At 43.9% G+C, this 15,974-nt stretch overlaps 1 long non-coding RNA gene and 2 other non-coding genes across 3 annotated transcripts; all 3 read left to right on the plus strand.

Moving 5' to 3' along the window:
- The first annotated feature begins 39 nt into the window (after positions 1-39).
- LOC118589091 lies at positions 40-14,874 on the plus strand. Its single transcript, XR_004945639.1, has 3 exons — positions 40-571; positions 14,191-14,303; positions 14,736-14,874. It is a non-coding gene; the product is annotated as an uncharacterized LOC118589091 (long non-coding RNA).
- Positions 379-513, plus strand: LOC118590494. Its single transcript, XR_004945790.1, has one exon. It is a non-coding gene; the product is annotated as a U8 small nucleolar RNA (small nucleolar RNA).
- On the plus strand, positions 2,024-2,127 carry LOC118590467. The gene has a single exon (XR_004945769.1). It is a non-coding gene; the product is annotated as a U6 spliceosomal RNA (small nuclear RNA).
- Positions 14,875-15,974: the final 1,100 nt, after the last annotated feature.

Below are 15,974 nucleotides of genomic sequence, written 5' to 3' on the forward strand. Positions count from 1 at the left end.
GGCTCTGGGGAAAAAAGAAAAGAAAAAAGAAAAAAATAAAGGTTTTTTTCCCCTAAGGCACGAGCTAGTAGGTGGTCCTTCTATTTGGATTTTTACGGTACAAGATAGACGGAAGTAAGTGGGAGGAGATATGTAAATAAGAACAGCACATAGGGCTTCTAATTTGCCGGATGTGAGCAGAGTATTCTGGGAGATTTTATTTCCCCCTTTTTAGCGCCGAATGGAAAATAATTTACATTAAGCGACTTTCACATAGATATTACTCTATGATTGCGAGAATCCTGAAACACTGGATTCGTGCTAAAGCTGTCACAATCTCACCCTCGCTGTAACCGGAAACGTCTTTACCAATGAGGAATGGGCCCCGTGAGCTCCGTATCGTCAGGAGGTTAATCCTTACCTGTTCCTCCTCTGGAGGGCAGATAGAAAATGATGATTGGAGCCTGCATGATCTGCTGATTAGCATTTCCGTGTAGCCAGGACCTGACAACATCCTGGCTGCTCCTATCTGATTCTCTGACGATCACACTTGTTTCTGACGCGTGAACTGACAGACCTTTATAGCCACTCTGTAAGTGTCGTCTATTCCACCCCTGGTTCCTTGTGCCTGGTTGCTTGTGCCTGGTTGCTTGGATTCCACATCTGTGGCGAGAAGTGACATTCCAGACCGGCTCCTCGGCCGGCGAGTGCGTGGACACCTGCCCAGAGTCCTGGAAAGCTCTTCTATTTGATGAGCAGTCTGGCAGAGCACCCGTTCCCAGGGAAAGACATGAGACACGACCCATACTCCCAAAAGAAAGACTTTCTAGTACTCCTAAGTTATTTAATTGTGTAAATTGTGGTATGTGCTACAAAAAAATGATTTGGAGTTTCTTAGCAACACATAAAAGTTGTAACTTGAGAGCCACCAAAATATTATTTGTCTCAGTTATTGTTGAGAAACTTGAGTACGACTGTCCGAGAAGTCCACACCCTTTCGTGTGTCTTACTGAACATGGGAACATTTGCTTTTTCAGAAGCTTTACTGACAGGTCGCCAGATATAACTATTATTTAAATATAAATATAAGTATAAATATAACTATTATTTAAAATTAAACAGTGTGAACTTGCGATTAAGTAGGTTATATTTACACTGGAGGTGCAGCTCACTGGTAAGTGCATTGAGTAAGTGTTATGCTTGAGGCCGTGGGTGAAATCCTCAGCCAGGAGGGTGATGCAAGCCTACAGTTCCAGCACTCAGCTTACAGAGGCAGGAGTGCCACAAGTTCAAGGTCAGCCTGGTCTACACAGTGTGTTCCCAGTCAGCCAGGGCTACATAGTGAGACCCTGTCCCAAACAAAACAAGAGGACCTTGCTACCCCTCCTAGGGATGGAGACGTTAGCCCAGCTCTGGAGCTTCCATGCTGGGTTCCCCCAGCACCAACGCCACGATGAGAGTAGTGTTTCTTCTGTAGCTCAGGATGGAAGCCGAGTTCAACCTGAGCAAGTTCCCCAGGCAGCTGCAGGCTTGATACAGTTCTGTCTTCCAAATGCTCAGTATTATTCTCTGCTGACTGGATTGTCAAGTACAGATCCCTTGGAACCCTCAGAAAGTCTGCTCCTTTTTTGTAGTCAAATCTTTCAAAGGTTTCTCAAAGCACTTTTAGGCAGCAGTGGATTTAAGAAAACTAAATGTGAAATCTGTACAAGGCTTCCTTGTAACACAAATGCTAGGAAACACAGTCTCCTGCTGGTCAGTCCATCACATCTACATCTCTGAATTTTGATAGATTTGTTTCACAAAGTTCTAACTATTTTATATACATTGGACGTAGTGGGGTTTTTTTTGTTTTGTTTTGTTTTTTGTTTTGTTATGTTTTTCGAGACAGGGTTTCTCTGTGTAGCTTTGGAGCCTGTCCTGGATCTTGCTTTGGAGACCAGGCTGGCCTCAAACTCACAGAGATCCGCCTGCCTCTGCCTCCCGAGTGCTGGGATTAAAGGCGAGCGCCAACACCGCCCTGCCGGATGTAGTGTTTTTATAAGTGCTTGCTTCCACAGCATGTATACTAACACGGGAAGGATACAAAGATTAACATGGCCCCTGTGCAAGGATGACACACACTTTCCTGAAGCATTCCATATTTTTGGTGATGTTTTCCTGTAATTTTAAGAGACTACATATGGGGTGGGAGGTGTTAAAAACTTGTACAATTTAAAAATAGCACCATTAAACTGGTTCCCATCCCCCATTAAAAAAAAAAATTTAAAAAGCAATAGAACTTTGGCATGGTGTTGTACATCTTGATCCCAGCATTGTCCTTTTCTCAAAAAGAAAAACAAAAGGCAGAGTAACTTTCGTGCAGATTAATCCTAAGAGTGTTAGAATTGTGACATTGTCTCCAGCCCATTAAATAAAAGTAAGTGAGCACTATCTCTTTGCTGGTACTTCCTCCTCCCCCTCCTCCCCCTACTCCTCCCTCTCCCCCTCCTTTGTGTGTTTAGGATTTCAAGGCATTTCCAATCCCACAGCCACTTGGCACTACTACTACTTCTTAATTACATTTTATTGATGTGCATTTAATTTGCTATGCTTGTATGTGTGTGTGTGTGTGGCCACATGTGTGTGGAGGTCAGGAGACAAACTACCAGAGTTGGAACTATCTATCCACCAGATGTTAGGCTTGGGAGTTTTTATCTTCTGTCCTTAACTCCACCACCCCCTTTTATTTATTTATTTTTAAGACAAGGTCTCAGTGTCCAACACCATCTAGAACTTGCTATGTAGCAGAGGACAACCTTGAATGTCTGTCTGATCCTCCTATCTCAGGAAGGATTGCTCAACCATGCTCAGTTTTTGTGGCCTTGGGGATGAAACAACGTCTTGTGCATCCTAGGCAAGTGTTCTCCCAACTGAGGTATATCCTTAGCCCCATCCTAGTCTCCTCTCTAACCCTTAAATACCAGCTAGATGCTTTTGGTTTTTCTATAACTGGAGCAGCGGCTCTGAAATCAGATGTTGCCCCACCCCCAAAAGGCTTTCACCCTCCCTCTGCCTCAGTTCCCTCATCTGTACTCATAAGGCAACGCCAGAGGTCTTAACAACAAGCATCAGAAACAGATTTTCATTTTGCCGTGATGTTAGTGGCTTCCTAGATATGAGGATTATTTGTTTATTTTTGGTTCTTTTGAAACAGGATCTCTCTGTTATGTGGCCATGACTATCCTGGAACTTGCTATGTAGACTGGACTGGCCTTGAACTCACAGATCTGCCTACCTCTGCCTCCTGATTGCTAGGATTAAAGATGTGTGCCAGCATGCTGGGGTGCAGATCTCAGGACAATTGGGGAAATGAAGTCTGTAGCCTGTACTCAAATGGCTCTGAGACTTGGGTTCTGAAGGTTCTCTCTCTCTCCTGCCGCTCCGTCCTAGATCTGTAGTTCTCTGACCTGGGAGCCTGTTAAGTCTGGTGTGGGCTGTTTCCTGCAAGGCTAGGGGGTGGCATCATGCAACTTGAGGAGCAGCTGTCTGGGTGTTGTTGAACTTGCCTGGTATTTCTCAGTAATAAATGCTTTTATGGGTGTGGAAGAGTGTGCTACAGCCACCTATGAAAGGGACCAACTTGGTTCATGTCAGTTCACAGACTATCTGGTGGGGCTGTAAGGAAGACTGAGCTAACCCTGGTAGGATACTGTAGACAGGGCAGTAGTGTGTCAGATCTATGACTTTAGGACCTTCTCATGAGTTTACTTGGATCATGGGGACACCCGTTTCCACTTGTTCAGCGTCTGTCCCTTTCCTAATAATGGCGCCACATTTGCCTTTTGGAACTTCCCATTCTTAGTCAGCCACTCCCTCCTAATCCTCTGCTTGCTTCAGGGGTGACCAGGTGGCCAATAACAGCATCTCGTCTTCCCTGAGGCAGTGATGGAGTCGGTTGCAAACCTTAACAGGCCAGGGCTCATGCTGAACATTTGGGAGAGATTAGTCACTGATAAATAAAGCATGCTGTAAAATAAACTCATTCAGACAGTGGGCAGGGGGTGCACTGGAGGGGTGACTCAGTAGTTAGATGCTCTCGCCAAGGACCCAGGTTATGATTTCTAGCACCCACATCATGCAGCTCATAACAACCTATAACTCCAGCTCCAGGGGGATATGAGGCACCTCCATGGGCACCTGCACTCATGGCCATATACCCACCTATATCCACATACTTTTTAAAAATGGCCAGGAAGCCAAGCGGTGGTGGCACACTCCTTTAATCCCAGTACTTGGGAGGCAGAGCCAGGTGGATCTCTGAGTTCAAAGCCAGCCTGGTCTACAGAGTGAGATCCAGAACAGTTACCAAAGCTACACAGAGAAACCCTGGGGGGAGGAAGGCCAGGAATGGTGGTGCATGCCTTTTTAGTCCCGGGACTCGGGAGGCAGAGGCAGGAGGATCACTGTAAGTTAGAAGTCATCCTGATCTACACAGCAAGCTCCAGGAAACCCTGTCTCAACAAATAAATTTTTAAAAATGATTTTTAGAGACAAAACAAAGACAGGTAGTGGCTGGTGAGGTGGCTCAGTGGGTAAAGGCACCTTCAGCCAACCCTGATGACCTGAGTTTGGTTACTAGAAACCACATAAAGGAGGGAGCAAATGGAGTCTGACCTCTGACCTCCACACATGTGCTGTTGGGTGTGTTCATCCATGCACATAAATACATGAATAAAATGTAATAAATCTACTAAAACTGTAATATAAAACAAAACCAAAATAACTCATGCAGACTACAATTTCATGATTAGATGAGCTAACGGAACACACACCAAAATCTATAAAAAGAACTAAGTAAGTAGAATTGACTAGATACTAAGGATGTTATTTTAAAAGCAAGTTGGGGCCAGGTGTAGTGTCTTCCAACACTGGGCAGGTGAATTGCTGTGAGTTCAAGGCCAGCCTGGTCTACAAATTGAGTTCCAGCACAACCAGGGAGAAACCCTGTGTTGAAAAACAAAACAGAAAAAAAAAAAAACCCGCCAAGTTGGGGAACACATATATATGTCTATTTTTAATTTTTTATATATTTTTTTATTTTTATTTTTTCGAGCTGAGGACCGAACCCAGGGCCTTGTGCTTGCTAGGCAAGCGCTCTACCACTGAGCTAAATCCCCAACCCTTAATTTATTTTTATTTACACGTATGTGTCTAAGTGTATGTAGAACCTCCCACAAGTCAGGCAAGAACTGTACCTCTGAGCTATACCTGTGTGTGTGTGTGTGTGTGTGTGTGTGTGTGTGTGTGTGTGTTTCCAAAAGAACTGAACACAGATATGTATACACCCACAGTCATAGCAGCATCATTTATGAGAGCTGAAGGAGAAACATCCCAAGTGTTCTGTCACAGACGATGGGTCAACAGAACGTGGTGCTCATGTACAGTGGGGTATTATTCAACTTACAAAGGAGTGTCTATGAGGGAGCTGGAGATGGACAATGAACACAGGGCTAATAGGACAAGAAGAATGTCAGTGTTCCAGAGCACAGGAGAACTATGGTGGTTATAGTTTTTTGTTTGCTGTTTGGTTTGGTTTCCATCATTCCAAGTTGAGGCTGGAGAGATGGCTCACTTACTGCTTTTACAGAGGACCTGGGTTTGGTTTCTAGCACCCATATGGTGGTTCACAACCATCCATAACTCCAGTTCTAATGGATCCATTGCTCTCTCCTAGTCTCCACAGGAATGTACATTGTGTGCATACATGCAGATAAAACCTTCATACATAAAAAATAAGCAAATCCAAAATTGTTTGTTTGTTTTTCAAGGCAGTCTTACTGTGTAGCTCTGGCTGTTCTGAAATTCACTCTAGACCAGGCTGGCCTCGAATTCAGAGATCCTCCTGCCTCTGCCCCCTGAGTGCTAGGATTAAAGGTGTGTGTTACTACCACCCAGTTCTAAATTGTTTAATCAATTAATTAGTTAACAAACTAATTTGAGACGGGGTTCTCACTATGTAACTCTGGATGGACTGGAACTTGTTGTGTGGGCCTGGCTGGCCTCATACTCACAGAGGTCCAGCTGCCTCTGTCCCTTTTGTGCAGACAGTAAAGGAGCTCAGTACCACACCTGGCTATTTTATTTTCTATTAGCTTATTTTTACAAAGTAATGAATTTTATTGTGATATTTTTATGCATGTATGTAACATACTTTAATAATGTACCTGCTCTTTATTACCCTTCTATCCCTTCTTGCCCCATCCTTGGCCTCTCTCATGTCTTATTCACTCATTCATTTATTTACTTTTGAGACAGGGTCTTACCATGCAGCCTCAGGCAGACTAGAACTTTCTATATAGATCATCTTTTCAATAATTCCAACTCTTGAAATTATTTTAAGATAATTTTTTGTGACTCATTATCAGGAACTGTTTGATTAGTATATCTATTTTATATACATATACACCAGGCAGTGTCTCTTTAAATTTTTTCTGGAGAAACTTTAAGAATCCCTGCTTTAGGTGGATCTGAGTTCGAGGCAAGCCTGGTCTACATAGTGAATTCCAGGACAGCAGGGCTACACAGAGAAACCCTGTCTCAAAATATAAAAATAAAGGAAGAAAGAAACAAGCAGAAAAGAAGAGAAGAAGCCCTGCTTTAATGCATGGCCTCTGAGACATCTGAGATAGCTCTACTGTATGAAGCTGCTGGGGTGGCTCAAACCTCAAATCTCAGTGCTCAGGAGGCTGAGGCAGGAGGATTACTTGAGTTCAAGACCAGCATATATCAAACACACATACATGGAAACCCACATGCAAGAAAATAATAACTTTTAAATATTTTACTCATTTTAATTATGTGTATGGGTCTGCATAAGTGTGCTTGAGTGAAGATGCCCTCAGAGGTCAGAGGCATTGGATCCACATATCAAGAGTCACAGCAGTTATGAGCCACCCAGTGTGGGTGCTGGGAATCCAGTTTGGTTATCTGAAAGAACAGCAAGCGCTCTTAACTACTGAGTCATCTCTCTAGTCCTGAATAATATTTTCTTAGTTAAAACAAAGGAGGCTGAACTCACATATCCACCATGAAAACAAAAAACCAAACCAAACCAAACCAACACCCACAAAAATCCTATAGCAGAGTTGAAATGAGAAAACAATTAACTTTCTATCTTCTTTCAGACTCATGGGTCTGTCTATCCACGTCACATCCTTCCTTATCACCTCCTGTTGTCTTGGTCCTAAATTTTAGACAATTCTTTTTGTTTCCCCCAAAAGAACTGACTTTCAGTGTTGCTCTTTAAAGACATCACCCAGCTCTGTAACCAACCCAGCACTGAGCTTTCCGTTCTCCTGCCTCAGGGACTGGTGATAAGGTCTAGTTGTTGTGGGATATTTGTACACTCTGAAGATGTGTCACTCACTGTGATTGGTTTAATAAAGAGCTAAATGGCCAATAGCTAGGCAGGACGAAGTTAGGCAGGACTTCCAGGGACAGAGGGACTCTGGGAAAAAGAAAGGCAGAGTTGGCTGGGAGGTGGTGGCGCATGCTTTTAATCCCAGCACTCGGGAGGCAGAGGCAGGCGGATCTCTGTGAGTTCGAGGCCAGCCTGGGCTACCAAGTGAGTTCCAGGATAAAAGTACAAAGCTACACAGAGAAACCCTGCCTCGAAAAACCAAAAAAAAAAAGAAAAGAAAAAGAAAAAGAAAGGCAGAGTCACCAGCCAGACATGGAGAGGAAACAGGAGGTGCAAGATGGAAGAGAGGTAACACCACGTGGCAGAACATAGATTAATTTTTATTTATTATTATTATTATTATTATTATTATTATTATTATTATTATGTTTTTTCAAGACAGTGTTTCTCTGTAGACCAGGCTGGCCTTGAACTCACAGAGATCCACCTGCCTATGCCTCCCAGGTGCTGGGATTATAGGTGTGAGCCATCACCGCCCAGCATAAATTCTTGTCTTAATAGTGAAATGTTTCATTGAGGCTTGCTCAGTAATTGAGTAAAACCAACACTTATTATAAGCCACAGTCATCCTAGGGTCCTCCATGTTCTGTGGGTTGCAGTCTGATTGTTCTTTGCTTTATATCTAGAATCCACTTATGAGTGAGTACATACCATGTTTGTCCTTCTGGGAACATAAATTAATTTAAATGTGTTAATTTAAGTTATAAGAGCTAGTTGAGACAAGCCTAAGCTAAGGCTGAGCTTTCATAATTACTAAGAAGTCTCTGTGTTGTTATTTGGGAGCTGGCAGTCCAGAGAAAGACCAGCTACAGTGGGTAGATGCACTTTCCTGATGACCTGGGACCCACACTATGGAAGGAGAGAACCAGCTTTTACTCCAACTTTGACCTGGATGCTTTGCTAGCTGCGAGTCATTTGGCCAGCATTACTACCTTCTGACCTTACAGGTGTCACAAATGCTGTTCATTATACTATGCTGTCTTTGTTCTTGCTTGTAGCTTTACCACAGCAGAGACTTAGCCCTATCCCAGTCACCAGTGTGTGGCTGCAGTCTTTCTTAGTTACCTCATACTTAGCTCCTTGTGTGTAAGGCAGATGGCCTGAGGTGGTCTCCTAGGTGAAAGCTCCTTGTCAGAAGCCATTTTTATAGTTTAACCTGTTAAAATTAGCTGCATTAAGCCTGGCAGTGGTGGCACACACCTTTAATCCCAGCACTTGGGAGGCAGGGGCAAGTGGATCTCTGTGAGTTCGAGGCCAGCCAGGGCTACACAGAGAGACCCTGTCTCAAAAAAAAAAAAAAAAAGCCAAACCAAACCAAATAGCTGTATTAGATGCAAGGGTATACAGAAGGACCATAGTGTCCTCCGAAGGTTCCTCAGGCACTTTGTAGTGGGGAGGGACAGCAGCTGTCATTGGTTAGAGCCTTGTCCTTGTCCTTGCCCAGCCATCCGCACACTTTTACCCATCCTCCTCAGTGCCCCTAATGCTGCCACTTTAAGCCCCGACCTTCGTTTTAACTCCAGCTTCTGTCCTCACTGCTATACACCCGAGCAACTTGCCCCTGTCACTGTGGGCCTCCTCCCTCGCTACCTCCAGAGAGCTAGCTCCTTTCTCCCTAGAACTTGGGAGGCTGAGGCAAGAGGATGCCAAGTTCAAGACCAGTCTGAGCTTCATAGGGAAACCCTATCTCAAAACAAGTAAATAGTCAAAGGTGCTTTGGATTTTTTTCCCCTTTGCTTATTGAGACAGGGTCTTACTATATATCTTTAGCTGGCCTCAAACTCACTCTGTAGACCAGGCTGGACTTGAACTCACAGAGATCCGCCTGCCTCTGCCTCTGAAATGCTGGGATTAAAGGCTCTCAGACTTAATTATTTTTTTCCTAAGATTTATTTTTAGTTATTTGTTTTTTGTCTGTGTATAGATATGTGCATCTGAGACTGCAGGTGCCCACTGAGGCCAAAGGCATTGTCTCTCCTGAAGCCGGAGTTCCAGGTGGTTCTTTGTTTTTTGACACAGGAGTTTGCTCTGTAGCCTGTGCTATGACGCCTGTCACAGTCAGCTTCAGTTGTCAGTTTGACATAAACTAGAGTCCCCTGGGAAGAGGAACCTCAGCTGAAGAACTGCCTCCATCATATTTGCCTGTGGGCCTTTGGACGTGTTTGTGCAGCGTTTTCTTAATTGTTGATTGACATCGGAGGACCCAGCCCACTGTGGGCGGTGCCACCCATGGGCAAATGAGCGTAGGCTGTATAAGAACGCTGGCTGAGAATAGGGAATCGAGCCAGTAGGCAGTGGCCCGCTGGTCGTCATGGTTTCTGCTTCAGTTCCTACTGCCAGGTCCCGACCTCCCATTCCTGTCCTGAAGCCTGTGAATTATAATAAACTGTCCTCCACAAGCTGTGTTGTTGTTGTTGTTGTTTTGAGACAGGGTTTCTCTGTGAAACAGTCCTGGCATTTCCTCTATAGACCAGGCTGGCCTCGAACTCACAGAGATCCGCCTGCCTCTGCCTCCTGAGTGCTGGGATTAAAGGTGTGCGCCACCACTGCCTGACCACAAGCTGGTTTTGATCAGTATTTATCAAAGCAGCAGAAAGCAAACTAGAACGATCCTCCTGCCTCCTGATAGCTGAGGTCCCAGCTGTCTGCAGCCACACTCAACTCCTGGGATTTTAAAAAATTAATTCTGAGTAGATTATATATTTGTATATAAATATATTATTTATTTATTTATTTATTTACTTACTTACTTACTTACTTATTTACTTATTTATTTATTTATTTATTTATTTATTTTGAGCTGAGGATTGAACCCAGGGCCTTGTGCTTGCTAGGCAAGCGCTCTACCACTGAGCTAAATCCCCAACCCTATAATTTATATTTATGGTAAGAAACATAGAAGCTACAAAGGAATACTGGCACATTTAACTGTACAAGAATGTTGGGATGGGGTATAGCTCAGTGGTAGAAGTCATGCTTAAAATGAACTAAATTCTGAGCTTAATCCTTAGTTCAAAACATTAAAACTGCATAGTAGTTAGGGATGGTGGTGCATGCTGGTAACTCAGCAGAGTGAGGCAGGAGGATTATAAGTTTGAAGCCAGCCTCAGCAACTTGGGTGACACTTTGTTAATAAAAACAAGCAGCCGGGCGGTGGTGGCACACACCTTTAATCCCAGCACTCAGGAGGCAGGGGCAGATGGATCTCTGTGAGTTCGAGCCAGCCTGGTCTACCGAGTGAGATCCAGGGAAGGCACAAAGCTACACAGAGAAACCCTGTCTTCAAAAAAGCCCCCCCCCCAAACAAAAACAAAACAACAACAACAAAGAAAAGCAAAAACATAACAACAAAACTTATGCATAGTAAAAAATAGGCAAAAGTTGAAAGTTAAGTTAATGTTGACACGAAAATCTATAAATCTGTAAGAAAAGGATGAACAACTTAAAAACCATCCAATAACTATAGGCATTTCACAGATAAGTAGAGTTAAAGAACTATTAAACATGTGTAGCATGCTTTCTTGGACCACCAGCCCCCAAATCATGACATGGAGACTTGCTATCAATTATGGATGTTTAGCCTTAGCTTAGACTTGTTTCTAGCTAGCCTTTCCCCCTTTAACTTAATCTGTTCATTTCTATTAATCTGTGTGCTGCCCTGAGGCTCATTTCCTTCATCTATGAACTGTCCACCCTGCTTTCCTGCTTCCTCCATGTCTGGCTGGCTGGGCCCTGGGCTGGCTCCCTTTTTCTCTCTCTGCCCACTAGTCCTGCCTACCCTGCTTTTGCCTAGCTATTGGCCGTTCTGCTTTTTATTAGGCCAATCAGGTGCCTTAGGCAGGCAAGGTGAAACAGCAACACATCTTTACATACTTAAACAAATGTAGCATAAACAAAAGCAACACACCCTACATAATTAAACACATCTTTATATAGTTTAAACAAATATTCTATCCCACAACAGGCATGTAAAGAAGCCTCATATCATCCACCATACAAGAAATGAAAATTGTGTTTAGTTAATATGTTTATTTACTTTTAAGGTTTATTTTTATTTATGTGTGTCTGTGTCTGGGTGTGTATGACATGTGTGCAGATGCATGAGGAGGCCAGGAGAGGGTACTGAGTCTTCTGGAGCTGGAGTTAGAAGTGGTGAGCTGCTGTATAGGGACTGGGAACCAAGTCTGGGTTCTCTCTGAGAGCAGCAGGCACACTCAACCACTGAGCCAGCTCTCTAGCCCCAACATATTAATAGTGCCTAAAAGGTTTCGTAGCATATAGGAGATGTGGGTAAACAGGCCTTACCTGTTTGCTGAGTGGGAAGAAAACTTGGTAGCACACCCCTGGATAACAACTTGGCAGTATCCATCAAAATCATAAGCACCTTTAGGTTTAGGATTTGTTTTTCAGTACCGGTGTTGAATCTGGACCCCTCTGTGCTAGGCAGACACTCTACTAATGAATTAGATCACCAGCCTTTCAATTTATTTGTTCAGTTTGCTATATTGGGTCCCCTCGGGTTTCTCAGGCTGACCTTTAATTTACTCTGTAGTCTAGACAGGCCTTACACTTGTGACTCTCCTGCCTCATCCTCCTGAGTGCCTGGATTATAGGTCTCCCACTAGGCCCAGCTCCAGCTAGGGTTTGATTTTCTTTTTCTTTCTTTCTTTCTTTCTTTCTTTCTTTCTTTCTTTCTTTCTTTTCTTCTTTTTTTCCAGACAGGGTTTTCACTGTGTAGCCCTAGAACTACCTCTATAGACTGGGCTGGCCTCAAACTCAGAGAGATATGCCTGCCTCTGTCACTGGAGTGTTCTACTGTGCCTGGTTTTGACCTAAGATTTTGATATCTAGAAATTTACTCTACATATTTGCATATAGATAAAATCAGAATGTGTAGAATATTCTTTGTAGCTTTGCTTAGGTTGGCAAAAGGTTAACAATGACCTAAAATGACTGTCTTAAGTGGATTGATTAAATCATGATATAGCCATACAGCAGGATACTACACAATCATAAAAATGTGAGTTTTGTACCATACATGTAATGGAACAATCTCCAAATTATGTTAAGTGGAAAAGCAAAGTGCAGAACAGAACAGTAGATACAGATTGCTTGCATTAGGACGAAGAGATTAAAGAGATGTCTGGAGGTCAGCTGGGAAGGGCATGTGGGATGTAAGAAGAGAAGCTGTCTTGAACTATATGCTCTTCTGAAGTTCTGAGTAGAAATTTACATGTTTATTTGTTTTGGGGACAAGGTCTAAGTGAAGCCTGGCTGGTGTCAGACTCATGGCAATCTTTCTTTCTGAGACTCTTGAGTGTTAGGATTACAGGCGTGTGCCACGTGTCCAGCAAAAAAATTGTTGAAGTGATGGAGGCTCAAGCCCTTGAGCATACTAGTCAAGTACTCTAGTCAAGCACTCTGCCACTCAGCTACATTCTAGCCCTAAATAACTTTTATTTTGTTTTATTCTGAGACAGGGTCTCACTATGTAGCTCTGACTGTCCTGGAATGAACTCACAGAGATCCAACTGTCTCTGCCTCCCCAATGCTGGGATAAAAGGCCTGCACCACCACACTAGGTCCTAAGTAACTTTAAAAAATAAAAGCACAGGACTGGTGAGCTGGTTCAGCTTGTAAACTGCATGCTGCCAAACCTGACAGCCTATGTTTAATCCCTGGTACCACCATGGAAGAAGAAGACCAATTTCCAACATGCTGTCTTCTGACCCCACCATACACAAATGCAATAAACAAATTGTAATAAGAAAGAAAATAAATGACATTTGAGTGTCTGTCCAGATCCTGATTCACGTCCATCCTCAGGAGTGCCTGTTTTTTTCCTTAATAAACTCTATTTCCGTCACTGAAAACAAACAAACAAACAAAAACCCCACTTTTTTTTTTCTTTCTTTCTTTTTGAGACAGGGTTTCTCTGTGTAGCTCTGGCTGACCTGGAACTCCCTCTGTAGACCAGGCTGGCCTTGAACTCACAGAGATCCACCAGCATCCTGACAACTTTTTTTTCCTTAAAGACAGGGTCTCACTATGTAGCCCTGGATGGCCTGAAACTCAACTGAGATCGACTGCCTTTCCCACTTGAGTGCTGGGGTTGAAGGTCGACACCACCACTCCCCATATTTATTTATTTATTTTGAGCGTCACTTAGAATATTCTCCACTGAAGACTACTGTTCTGATCTTTTTTTTTTTTTTTTTCATTGTTTGCCTTATTCCTGACATGGTGCTTTGTATTTGGGTAGGGAAACTACACAGATGAATTAGATATCATTTAAAACAACTAGGTGCCATGACACAGGTTTGCAATCCCAGAATTCAGTAGACCAGCCTGAACAATACAGAGAGACCATGTCTCAACAAAGAAAGGGGTCTAGTGCCATCACTCATCAGGACCTGCTGCCAAACTTGATGACCTGGATTCAGTCACCAAACACAGTGCAAGGAAAGAAAAGCCTCCAAGTTGTCCTTTGATGACCACATGTGATTCCCAATAAATAATGCAATTTTAAAAACAAATAAGATAGCCAGAGCATGGTATCGATCATCTTTAATCCCAGCACTCAGGTGGCAGAGGCAGGTGGATCTCTGTGAGTTTGAAGCCAGCCTGGTCCACATAAGCGAGTTCTAGGACAGCCAAGGCTGCACAGAGAAACCCTGTCTCAAAGAACAAAACAACCCCCCCCCCCCAAGATATTACTTTTATTGTTTATTTATGTGGCTGTGTGTTAGAAGAGGCTTCAGGTCCCCTGGAGCTGGAGCTTTAGGTGGTTGTGATCTCCCTACTGTGATTGCTGGGAACAGAAGTCTGGAAGAGCAGCAGGCACCACTTCCCCAGCCACAAGGTAAGACTTTTATGTGCATATGTTCCCCTTCACTACAAAAAGACTTGGCAAAGAAATACCATTAGGGCTGGGAGTCAGGGGCGACATTCTAGGGTAGAGCTTTTGTTTAAAGTGCAGAAGACCCCGATTTCAGTCCCCAACATTGCAAACACAAGCACAAAATCAAACCAAACCTTCCTGTATGTGAAAAAAAGAAAGTTAACAGATAGAACCAAAACAAATCAAAAAGTCCCTCAGAGCATTGCTCTGAGCTCAGTTCTGACCAAATGTGTCAATAACGTGTCAATGTGTCAAATGTTGTGAGCATTCACAAGGGTACAGTGCATAATAGCAAGAAACTGGGAACCATCTGAAAGTTGATGAGAGCTGTGTGGAGGGACATTTAATAAGGTCCCCGAAATTAATGACTGCTTCTCCGGGTTTGACTCCAAGGATGGGAGGAGTTCATGAGCCAGCGTGGGATGATCCAGCCCCCTTCCACCCCAACTTCTGAACCAGGAGTCCTGTGAAGAGGAAAAAACAAGGAAGCAGGCTTTCTTTTATATTTTTAATTTTTGTTCTTATCTTTGAGGGGTTTGTTGTTGTTAACTCTTTTTTAAATTGTCTATGTTTATGTGTGTGGGGGTTTTGCCTGCATGTATACTTGTACACAGTGGAGTCCACAGGGTCCAGAGGTGGTGAGATCCCCTAGGACTGGAGTTACACAAGGCTGTAAGCTGCCATGTGGGTGCTGGAAAGTGGACCAGGGTTTTCTGGTACAGCAGTAAATATTCTTAGCTACTGAGCCATCCTCTCTCCAGGCCCCAGTCTTTGGCTTGTTAGAGACAGTATCTCATTTGGCAGAATGGTCTTAAACTCCGGATTCTCCTGTCTTCACCTTCCAAGTGCAGGGATTATGAACACGAACCACTAAGTCTGAAAGGAGCTTCAGGAACTGGACCCACCAACTCAACCATCGATGGCCGGAAGCAGGCACATGTGGGCAGCGTCTCGGGTTCCCAAATAGGTATGAGCTTTTCTTCAGCTCCTCCATTCTGAGTCCCAGTCCTACCTGTTTGCAGAAAACATTCTCTACACATTTCCAGGTGAACCCGGTCCCACCACAGCCTCCTCCCGCCCCCAAGCATTGATCTAAATTTAGAACTTCTTAACACCACAGCCGAAGTGGGATGGCCTGCGCGGTGACTGTGACAGTCCTCTAGGATGAACCCCACTGGGTCTTTTCACTCCGCTGCTGAGCTGTCCCCAGAGTCCCCGGGGAAGAACAACTTTCCCAGCAATATGCCAAGGCCTAACCTCCCCAAATTTTTGTCTCTTCCATACCCTTTGCCCTCTGTGTTTGGCTAGGCAGCACAGGTATCATCCCTAAACCAGGGTCTGAGATCTTCCCTTTAGTGGCGAGTGTGGGGCTGTGTGTGGGCCTCCGCTTACAGTTACCCTTTTCCCACTCCTGAGGACATTTCCTATCCAGACACCAAAGCACTGAACTTGAAATAATGGAATTTGGCATCTTTGTTCTCTGACTAGAAAGTCGAGTGGTTTCAGGGACAGAAAACAAGAGCTTCCCAGCTGCTCTGAGAACCCCAAAGCTGTTCTTTTCCTGAGCTCAGCCTCCCCAAAACCAGGCTCCCGGCTTCTCCTGGGAGAGGAGGCAGCCAAGAGTGAATCCGG

The sequence above is a fragment of the Onychomys torridus genome, chromosome 8 (assembly GCF_903995425.1).
Source record: "Onychomys torridus chromosome 8, mOncTor1.1, whole genome shotgun sequence".
Lineage (NCBI taxonomy): Eukaryota > Metazoa > Chordata > Mammalia > Rodentia > Cricetidae > Onychomys > Onychomys torridus.